Raw genomic sequence first — 10,732 nt, 5'->3', positions numbered from 1 at the left:
TTTACAGTATTATCTATAAAATATTATCTTTTAGTGTGTGATACACATTTGTATCAAATGCTTTCAATGATTCTTATGCTCAGTTTGGTTATTGAAGGGGAATGGATGCAGTATTTTTGTTTGAAGTGACTTAAAACTGAAAACAAACAGCTTGAAATGATGATTCTTAAGAGTATCTATGAAGCATCTATAGTCCACAGAGGCCATACAGTGCTATGCTCAAGCAATTAGTCCTTAAAGATTTAATTGAGAGGGGAAGGTAAGGCTTCTCTCTTGGGTCCTGTCCCTGTACCCCAGTCTCCCCTCCCCACCCTTTTTTGTGTTTATAATTCCTTGACTGGGGGTTGAATTGTTTCATGTTCTTCAAACATCATCTCATCTTAGGAGTTCTTGAACTTTCTTCCTGCCAAAATAGTGGTGTGGTTGTCTGAGCTATTATCATTCCCAAAACGTCCTTTCATCGTAATAAGAAATGCTGAATAGAATGGCAGTACTGGCTCATTATCTAAATGGAGATTTCATTCCCTGATATTTGACCTGTTGTCAAGCAACCTCCTGTTACATTCAGCTTTTCTGGGTAGCAGAGGGGAATTTCAGAATTCAATTTAGATAATCTTTGAAAGCTGTGGGAATTGCTGCATACACCATCTTCACCTGAAAGCATACCCAACATTTTGGTTTTCTTCTGTTTAAAAACAAAAAAAAAACAAAACCAATCCTTTCAAGAGCCTTTGTTACAAAGAGGCCCTGCTTACACCACTTCTGTCCTCCCTATCGCAGTTGGCCACCGTTTTAATAGCAAGAGGTGAACACTGCTTACAGAATGAGCTACTCGGCAGATCTTCAGAATCTATCACGAATGCCAAACTTCCTTGCATGTTCTTTCTTTTACTTGCCTTATTGCTCGGTCTTGTTCTTGAAAATTCCCAGCAGCGGACAGGAAAAACAACTTTCAGATTGTTTTTGACAGACCAGCAGGAAGGCTGTGCAAGTAAAACTGAGTTGGTAGCCAGTCTTTATTAATACTCGTCTGACTGTGCCTTATTAACAATGATTTGGTGATGAAAGTTATTATTTTTTTTAATCTTTGGTGGATACAAGTTTAGTTAGGGCTCAGATTTCTTTCACTCTTAATGCTGAATGCTTAACTTTATTACTGAAGCACACAGTTAATTTGAAGAGTTAAATGTATGCTTTCTCCCTGAGGTAAACATAGTAATAGCTTCTGAATACGAATATCGAAGGTGCATCTTAGTTCTCTAAGAGCCTATTAATAAGAACAAAACATAACTGGAAGAGCTTCAAGGAAAACGGTCAGCCACTTCGCTCAGTGCAATGTTATGAAATATCTTACAGTGAAAGCACTTCACATGTAAACTGTGTAACGTATTTCAAAATAAAGTTTCTAATTAAAATGGGAATTTCTGTGCCTACTAATAATACCAGCAATGACAGTTCAGAAGCCCACTTGAGAAAGTTGAAGTGTTGTGATACCTGCTCAAACTTCAGGATTTTTTTTTGGTAAAAACTCTGAAAGCAGAATATATCTGGTTCCAGAGAACTCAGTTTTGGGGATCTTGACTCTTTGGTGGGGTTGGAGGGAGTTGACTTCAGCATTCAGTTTCCAGGTGTCTCAGTTTAAAATGTCAGGAGGAGAAACAACTAAGAATAACAAACTTCTGAAAAGATCTCCACTGAAGACTCCAGTTTCCACTGAAGACTCCAGTTTCCACTGTTGTCTTTACTACAGATTTTGTTTTCACTCAAATCCACATTTGAACGTAGCTTTTTGGAATGAACAGTATCTGCTTTACACAACAGTGAATCTTCACAGTTCTGTTCACTTCTGTGGAGGCTTTTTCTGTGCATGGGATTACTGGGAATTGACCCTGCTGGTGGTGTGATGAATCCATCCAGGAGAGTGATTGTTTTCAAATTCTGGCATTTTAGAAAAATGTTCAATATGTGAAGATGTTGATCAAAATGTTTTTTTTCCTGTTCTCATGTTATTTACAAAAGGGCTTCCTGGAGTGTTTTTTTTTAATTTTGTCTTTATAAAAGGTGTTTTTAAAACAATTCTTCAGCTTCCCTGGGGCCTAGGTTTTAGCTCAGCAGAAGCATGAGGAAGTGTCAGCATGGGCACAATGGGCAGCAAAGGCATCAGGGACTCGTTTGTTTGACGTTTGCACATGCAGCCCCACAGTACTTCAGCACTTTGTTTCAGCGGTTGGTGCTGGATTGGTTGTCTTCCCCCATTTAATGGATTTGTTCCCTCCCATTATTCTCTAAAAAAAAATAAAATCCTCCTCTGCATGAAGGGAAGCTGTGCTTTCCAATGACATCACATTATTATTTGCAGTTGTTAGTTTCTTGGGTTGAATTCAGTGTGCTAACTAGCATCTGATCTTTTCTCAAAAAATTGTCCAAAGTAGTATGTTCATGGTGAAATGGCTGAAGTTGCTTGTCTAGTGACCTTTTGCCTTTCTACCTCTGTGAGAAACTTTCTGAAGCTGAGCCTGAATCTAGCCTATGAGAAGATCTCTGTTGTGATGAAAAACTGAATTTCAGGATCCAGTTCAGTGCACCTCAGAGATGTGAGATGTTTTGGGTTTGGGCGTGCAGTGCAGCCAGGTAGTCTAATCAATAGATGGTTGCAAAACCCTGTGGCTTGGAATTGGACAGTAGTGATGAGCTGGCTGTAGACTTTTTGTACTGCAAAATGTAATGCAAAATCTATTACCTCTATTCTAACTCCTTAGAACTTCTTTCTTTCAAGGTTATGGGGTTTTGGTGTCTTTTTTTTTTTTTTTCCTCTAATTTGATTTTATCCAATTCTGGAAACAACTTGTCTCTGCATGCTGCAGACAACTTCCAGATGCCTGGTGTCATCCAGATAACCCAGGATGCCTGGGTTATCTTATTCCAGCATAAGCTGTGAATTTAGCATTTGCTTCTTCCTGTCATTTCTGGGTGCCTGTTCAGTCTGAGTGCTCCCTGATGCAAGGTTTGAGATCCCTCTCCTGTTAGTTCCACCTCCAGGAATGAAAATGATATGGTGGTGATATTGCTAAATTTAGATGCAATTATCAGCTAGCATGCTTGCTTTTTTTAGAGACTTTGATCTTTTTGAGGAGAGCAGAGAAAGATGAGGAGAATAGGCTTCGGTGGGAAGAAAATGGTTGCAGTTTGTCTTTAATATCAGCTGGTTTACTGTCCTGTGCAGCAGCAGGCGTGCTGCAATATTGCCCACTCTGCTGCCCTGGTGGGCAGTCCCTCAGTGCTGCTTCAAAGAGGAGAAGTAGTATTGGATTCAACAAGTTGAAGCTCAAAGGTGAGAATCCTACACTGATACCTTCAAATTACAGGTAAGTAAAGGTGCCTGGGCCTTTGTGCAAAGGTGACTGATGGACATTACCCCGCAACACCCAAGTTTCTAAGTTGATGGTGGCTGTATATGGTAGATCTAAGAGATGAAAATAACCATTTTGGCCATTGCCACTGGTGGTAAATATATATTCCCAACAAACAATTCCAATTCCAAAACAATTCTTTTCAAAGCTTGTGAAAGCAGAATTACATAATTACTCTGTTCAAACAAATTAAAATCCCTATCTCACTTCCTGTATTTAAATCCCACTGCAAAAAAAAAGACCCAGGGCCACAAATCTGTGAGCAAAGCCAGCAGTGCAACTTCAGACTTCACTGGTACAGTATCTGCTCTGCATATGGCAAAGACCTAAATGAAAAGAGAAATATAACAGTGTTAATATTAAAATAGGAACTCTCCCACCCTTAACTTCTTAGATTTTCTCTGTGGCAAATTGTAAAGCAATGACAAAACAGTGCTCTTGCATCAAGTCTCTGCTTGGGTAAAAAGTTCAGATTGCATTCTTTTTTTTTTTCCCTGCTTATCTCTGGGGCACATCCGTGAGGGCAGGCCCTGGGATGTGTTGGCTGATGCTCAACTGCTGACTCAATTACTTTCCATTTATCTCCAGAAATTGTTACAAAGGTCTGGAGGGTAAGCCTCTAAGCTCAGCTGGGGTGAATTGCTGTTGAGTTCCGGTGTCTTTTTTAATGCTACATTTTTTCTTTATTTATTTTTTTTCCCTTCATGATCACGATTGAAGGAGACAATCCTGTCAGTAAGATGTCTGCTGTAAATGGATGGCTGGGAAATGCCAGCTGGTGTCATGATACATTCAGGGAGAAATGATGCTTTCTGCACTGGGAAAAATGCTGTCAGTTTGGGGGCTAAGAGCTGATAGTACTGCTTTCACCCAGTTCTGGAATAAATGATCTTTGTTATTGCATATGAGCACCTAGGGCTGGTAGTGTTTAGCATTTGTCCATCAGGAAACTTACTGTGGAGGCAGAGCAACACAATGCACCACCTGCGTGTGTCTCATGCATTTCCAAGCCCATCCACTGTCCAAAACGCTGAGGTTGTGTGGAAAAAGAATTCCAGTAAAGTGGATAACATGGATTGCAGCAGACACAAATGTACTTTATGGAAAATTAAAGGGTATTTTTGAAAGGGTATTTTTGTGTTCACTTAAAGAATGTGTGTATGTATACATGTAAATCAAAAAGATATGTAAGCGGAATTTTGCTGGGGGTAGGCATGACTCCAACCATGCTCACCTCCTGCGGAGGGCCTGGACAGGGCTGGGGTGGAGGCCATTCCCCCAGGCCTGCAGCGGGAGCTGCCCAGGAGCATGGGAAGTGGGTGGGTGATCCAGTGGCCAGGCCCAGGCCTTCTCTGCTAGGTGAAGGTGTCAGCAAGTCTTTCAGAAACCTGCCTTTGCTTGCAGTAGAGCTGTGTGACCTTCAGCAGGAGTCTTAACCAAAGCCTGTTCTGCAGGCAGTGTCTTGTTAAAGGCCTATGGGGTCTGTTAAAAGCCTATGGGGCCCAGGGCTGTGTTCCCAACACCGCACAGCCCTTAGGCAGAAGAACATGGGTGGTTGGTGCTGCCATGGCCTCTCCTGGCTGCCACCACCCCTCTGACCTGTGGGCTGCCTGCCTCTGTGCCTCCAGGAGGGTTGTGCCTGGGGCAGTGCCCTGTGCCTTTGGTGGCACAGTGTATGGAAACTCTCGTGCTGCCATTCCTGCCTCTGAGGAATGTTATAGTAATTTGCAGTTCCAGGTGCATGCAAGAAATTGCCCAACCATCACCTTGCAGAGACCCAGCTGGAAGGAAGCAGTCCATTTTGACCAGCAGAATAACATCCTTGCTTCTGCTATTTGTTTAATGCAATAGTGTGGGAGAAATCTCAGAAAATAATAGCGCTTGGCCTACACTTGAGCACTTCAGTTATCTAACTGATGCTGACCACAAAGGGAAGGTTGGGTGCCCAGTACCTTTCTTAGAAGACAGTTAACAAATATTAAATTACATTAAATTTTACATGGGGGTGGGGAGGCCTGGTTAACACTAGGTGTCAGTGTCGTGCTTCCCTGGGCTTCCGTGTGTCTGGGGAAGAGTAGAGGCTTTTGGTGAAGAAATGTGTAATGTATGTCCTGACAGAAGTTTGCACTATTTTTTGTCCTTGCTAGTCAATAGCAGTTTATTATTTGTAAAATATCAGTGTTTCATTTTCTAGTTTGTCCTGAACTTTCTGGCTACGTCTATGTCTAAAAGCCCATCTTTAAGCTGTCCTTTTACAATACTGTATTAAAAAAAAAAAGGGGGGGGGAATAAAATGCCCTTTGAGATCTTTACCTACTGAGTTACCTCTGTCCCAAACCACAATAAACATATGGCAACAGCATCAATTACATACAAATATTTTAATTGACAAAGCTCATAACCAATCGTTCAAAGTGTAGTGATGGTGCACCTTTGGTTGGGTGTCTGGCCATGGCCCCTCGTGTGTTTAGCGAGTCATGCACAGCTGCTTTGGTTTGTCTGGTATTTCAGCGAGACTGTTCTTCAGTTAGGGGCTAGGTGGGAGTTTGCTAAAGGTTAGAGCTACCCTCACCCTATGAGTTTTATGAGGAAACACACAGGTTTCCTGTGAGCTCCAGTGCAAGAGGCATTGTGGGTAAGTTGTTAAGGATGCCATCTTGTCACCGCAAGAGTCGGTGGCAAAGATCTGATGGGTTTCAGCAGTCTGAGCCCAAGTCCTAAACTGTGCCAGTTGCATATTGTGAAATCCTTGTGATGGCCTGGCTGCTAGCGGGTGGTGTAGGCAGGGCCTGCGAGCGCATTTAGTTCTGCACGGGTGCTGACTTCTACAGTGCTTGGGAAAATACCTCTGAGTCCAACCAAGCTCCCATCGATGTTGACACAAGATGGATTAAGCCCTGTGTTCCTTGTAGGGCAATAGGGAGCCAGATGGCAGGCGCTGCCTGTGGGGCGGAGGTGTGGGTGGGTGCTGCTGACAGCTCCCGCAGCTGCACAGAGCTGGGGATGAGGAAGAGGTGCTCTGATTGCGTCTGGAGACAAACGTCCATGCCATCTGACCCCAGGCAGGAGTTTCATTTATCCTATCTGCCAGTAGATTTTACAAGATTACTTTTTGTTGTTGTTGCTTTTTTTTTGTTTTTTTTTTTTTTTTAATCACATTGCTAGGTTCCATTTTCTTGACGGATAAGCTTTGAGCTTTTCCATTACTAGAGGTTCTTTTAGCTGCTGAACTCCCCTTATCTGAGAGAGAAATCTCAGGCTGGATCCAGCTCATTTTATAACCAAGCAGTGCTCCAAAATGAAGTCAGAAGGTGAGGGACTAAAAACTAGGCCTGGAAGAGAAGAAATGAAAGACCGTGTTGGCGTTTTTTCCAGCTGACTTCAGCTGGAGCAGCGTTGGGTCAGTGAAGACATTTCAAAATCCCTGTTCTTCCCTTTCCATGGTTGAGTTGCTCTTTTTGCTGGCGAGCGGCCGCCCCCCCAGCCCTGGTGCCTTGTGCCCTCCCTGGCCCTTTCCAGACACACACTGCTGCAGCCTGACCTCTGGTGCAGCCCTGCCTCCAGCAGGAGGGAGGCTCGGGCCCTGCTGGTGCTACCACACGGCTGCATCTCTGTAGGAGCAGAGGTGACATGGGGCAATAGCCAGCCTGGTGAAGGTCTCCAGCAGCTCGCTATGCTGAGAAAAGCAAAATCTGGGGCAAAGCCCAGATTGGTCAGGGCGAGAGAGAGCAGCTGGGTCACCGTGTCCTGGCAGCGGGGCTGTACGCTTGGCCATCCGAGGCCTTGTCACACCAAGCCTGGCAGATTTCCATCAAGGGAAATTCTGCTGTGTCTTTGGGCAACGTATCCCAACCTTTGGTTGGTGTCATGGTGGAGAACTTTTCTTCTGTCCAGACACAAAATTTGTCCTGATGCAACCTCACCCATCCCACTACGGTGCGTTGCTACGAAGAAAGTGCCATCGTCATCTCCACCAATACATTCCAAATAGTGAAAGACTGGCCTGACCCTGGTTCCTTCAGCCTTTCTTCACATGACAAGGTCTCCAATCCCATAACCATCTTGGTGTGCCCCAGTTTTTTAGCATCCCTCTTGAATCTGGGGGATAAAAAGGGGACACAGGGCCCAGGTGAGATGAAGAATAACTGCAGCCTTTCATCTGCTGGCTACACTACTGCTGGTACAGCACAGCTGGGTAGTTATGTAGTCACTGCTGTGGGGTATTTTTCACCAAGGGATTTCGCAATGCTTTGTAGGGATGGTTTAGGAACAGCTCTCAGTCCCTGCCCTCCTGGGATTTTTCAAAAGAGGTTGAAGCTTCTTCAGCTCTCCCATCAGATCAGAAGGATTAAGTCTATTGTTTTAACTGCCCTTTTCCTTTTGGCCTAACAGACAAATACATCACCTCCTGCAGCGTGACTCTAAAAAGAAATTTACAGGGGAGAAAGGACCCCCTCGGAGATGGGGGGGATGTGCATTGATTTAATAGATAAGTGAAGTGTAATGAAACCTTCAGGTTTCTCTTACACATATGGTTCACAGAAGGGATTAAAGTTCTTCTAAACTGTTATATAAATGAAACACAATGTTTTTCCTAATGATTTCCCTGAGCAACATAACATAGACACAAAACCGAGCCTAATCTTGATTTTATCAAAAAGCAGGTTCCAGCTGGGCGTCTGCTCCCCCAGATCCCTGTCGGTGGGGGTGCACGGTCTGGAGGAGAGCACACTGGCCGCCTTGTCCACTTCTGTGCTTGGTCAAACACCAAGCTTTCACCCAAGCAGGGGTACGTGCCTCAGTTTCCTCATTAAAAACAGAAGCAGTGGTACTCGACGTCCCTTAGATAGCAGCAACAGAGAAACATCAGTGACCTCCACCACAGCTACCGTGGTATTTTTTTTTTTTGCTTGCAGGCATTTGGAGAGATGGCAGTGTCACATAGTGTGACAGGCAGGATGTCCTCCATGCCACCTCTGGTTCAGAGTGCGCACACTTGAATTACCCTTGGCAGATGTTTCTCTCATGTGTCCACAGAAAGCCTCTGGCATGGTGATTTGCGGTCCCTGGCATGGTCCTGTCAGGGCTTTTCTGCCCTTCCTGGGAGGGAATTGAGTTGGGATCTCCACTCTGCAACTTAATCCCATGTATTGTCTTCCTGCCCCAGCAGGCTTGTTCAAGACACTTACCTCCTTTGCACTGACTCTTTTTTAATAGAAAACCCTTTATTGCACATCTACTCAGTTTTCTCTTCCTTCCAGGAGCAGCCCTACTTCTCTCCCTCCTTTCCTGCTCCATGACTTGTTGCACTTGCTGCTTTCCTCCAGGCTATCAACGCTTCCCTGAAGTGCAGCATCCCAAGTGACGCGGTATTTCTGCTGAGGTCAGACTGGTGCGAAAGGGGGGAGCATCACCTCATGGTCTCGCACATCTCACCACTGCGTGGTGCCACCTGTGTGGCGCTCGCCCTCCCCACAGTATCGAGGTGCTGTGACACACGCTAACACCTACATTCAGCAGAAAAGCTGTGCAGCCAGGTGTTGCCTTGTCAAGTGTCTGTTCGTCCAGAAGCCCTTGACAGGCTTGCACTTTCTCCTGTCCTTATCAAACCACCTTCTGTTTTTAGATAGTTTCTCCAGTTTAGCAAGGTTGTTTCGAATGCCTCAGCTGTCTCCTGTGTACTGGTAGTCCTTCCACCCTAGTCATCACCTGCAAAATTAATAATCGCACTCCAGTGTCGACTCTCAGTGTCGAAAGCATTAATGAAGACAGTGTATAGTAACATGGGCTGGCTTCAAGGAGATCCATGCTTGATGCACCCTTCCAGTCTGACCACAGATTTCCTGGCTATTTGGACTAGCTTTCTGACTAGCTCTGAATGTACCTTGCAGCAGTGTCCCGTTGGTTCAGTCACTTCCCCTTGCAAGCACGCCACGTGAGGAAATACCAGAACTTTCCTGCAGTCAGAGCACATCTGTTGCTCATGTCGAATGACAGCTTCCACTTTTATCCTCTGGCAGGAGGAACCTGAAATGGGTTTTGTTTTGTTCCTCATTAATCTGTGTTTGCCATCACTCATCAGCTTGGCATCCTTCTTGTCATCAGGTTTGTTCTTTCAGTGTTTTTTCTGGGCGCTGAAGCTAAGCCAACTGATCTCTGGTTGTCTTGCTCATCTGTCCTCCCTTCACAAAGCAAGGCACTACATCTGCCCTGGTCAGTGCTGCATGACCTTGGTCACCCTTCCCAAATTCTCAGGTAACCTCAGCCTGCTCTGAGCTAGCCTCTGTCAGTGGTGGAAATACCGACGGTGAATTGTGCTAGGCACAACCAGTTTGAAAACTTTCGGTTTATCTAGATGGTCCCTTAAGATAAATTGAGATAACTTCCTCCTCTTTCTAGCACCCTGAAATCTTTTGGTGGCAGTCCTGTCACCTGTCTGACCACACCTGACTCTTCCAGTGGAAACAGAAAATAATCTATTAAGCACTGTCCTTGTTGGCATCGATAGATTTAAGTGACAGAAACAGGGAAAGGCGAAGGGCTCCCTGGTCCAGCGAGCCCCATCTCCAGTGGCTGTCACGTACAACTCCAGCCCAGAAACTGCACGAATCTCTGTGCCTCGTGACCCAGTGAGCTCCTGCTGTGAGGCTCCCAGCCTGTGCTGCCGGTGCCCAAAGGGCAGGCTGAGCCTTTGGAGAGCTGGGAGCTTACATTTTTTTATTTCTGTGCTATTGAGGGTTGCGTGTGTGCTGATGGCTCTGGGGGGAGCCTGCAGGTAAGGGCTGCACCCATCAGCTGAGCAGTGCCATTGCTGACCATATACAGGGCCGTCTTCTGAAGTCAAAGGCAAAGGCACATTATGCAGGGCTTAACCCTTTCTTGCAACAATCCCTGATTTGCTTGTCACTTGCCCATGGATGCATGCCAGCTGCGCTCTCACTCTCCAAATTTTTCTGCAGCATTTGCAGCGTCATCCCAGACGAGCGGCCCTCAGAAATGTCCCCGAGCGGTAAAAATGGGTTAATCATGCAACCACCCCTTGTTTCGAGTTCAGCAAAGCATTATACAAGCAGTCATAAATGCTGATCTTTGAAAACAAGAGTAGTTTCACATGCGATTGTTTAGTTCAGCCCATGTACAAAGCAAAAATTTTCTTGGAATTCTACAGAATTGTTATTTCTTTTTAATACTAACTGGTCCTTTAATGACTGTTAATCTCTGACAGATGACTCTGTCCATCTGGCACTACTGAAGAGTGCAAGAGTCTAATTTATGTGGAAAACTTATTTAAAATTCTATATTAATTAGAAACAACTAAAACA

Source organism: Cygnus atratus, chromosome 3, assembly GCF_013377495.2.
Source record: "Cygnus atratus isolate AKBS03 ecotype Queensland, Australia chromosome 3, CAtr_DNAZoo_HiC_assembly, whole genome shotgun sequence".
NCBI classification, from domain to species: Eukaryota; Metazoa; Chordata; class Aves; order Anseriformes; family Anatidae; genus Cygnus; species Cygnus atratus.
The sequence above is the reverse complement of the archived record's forward strand: the minus strand, read 5'-3'. Positions refer to the sequence as shown.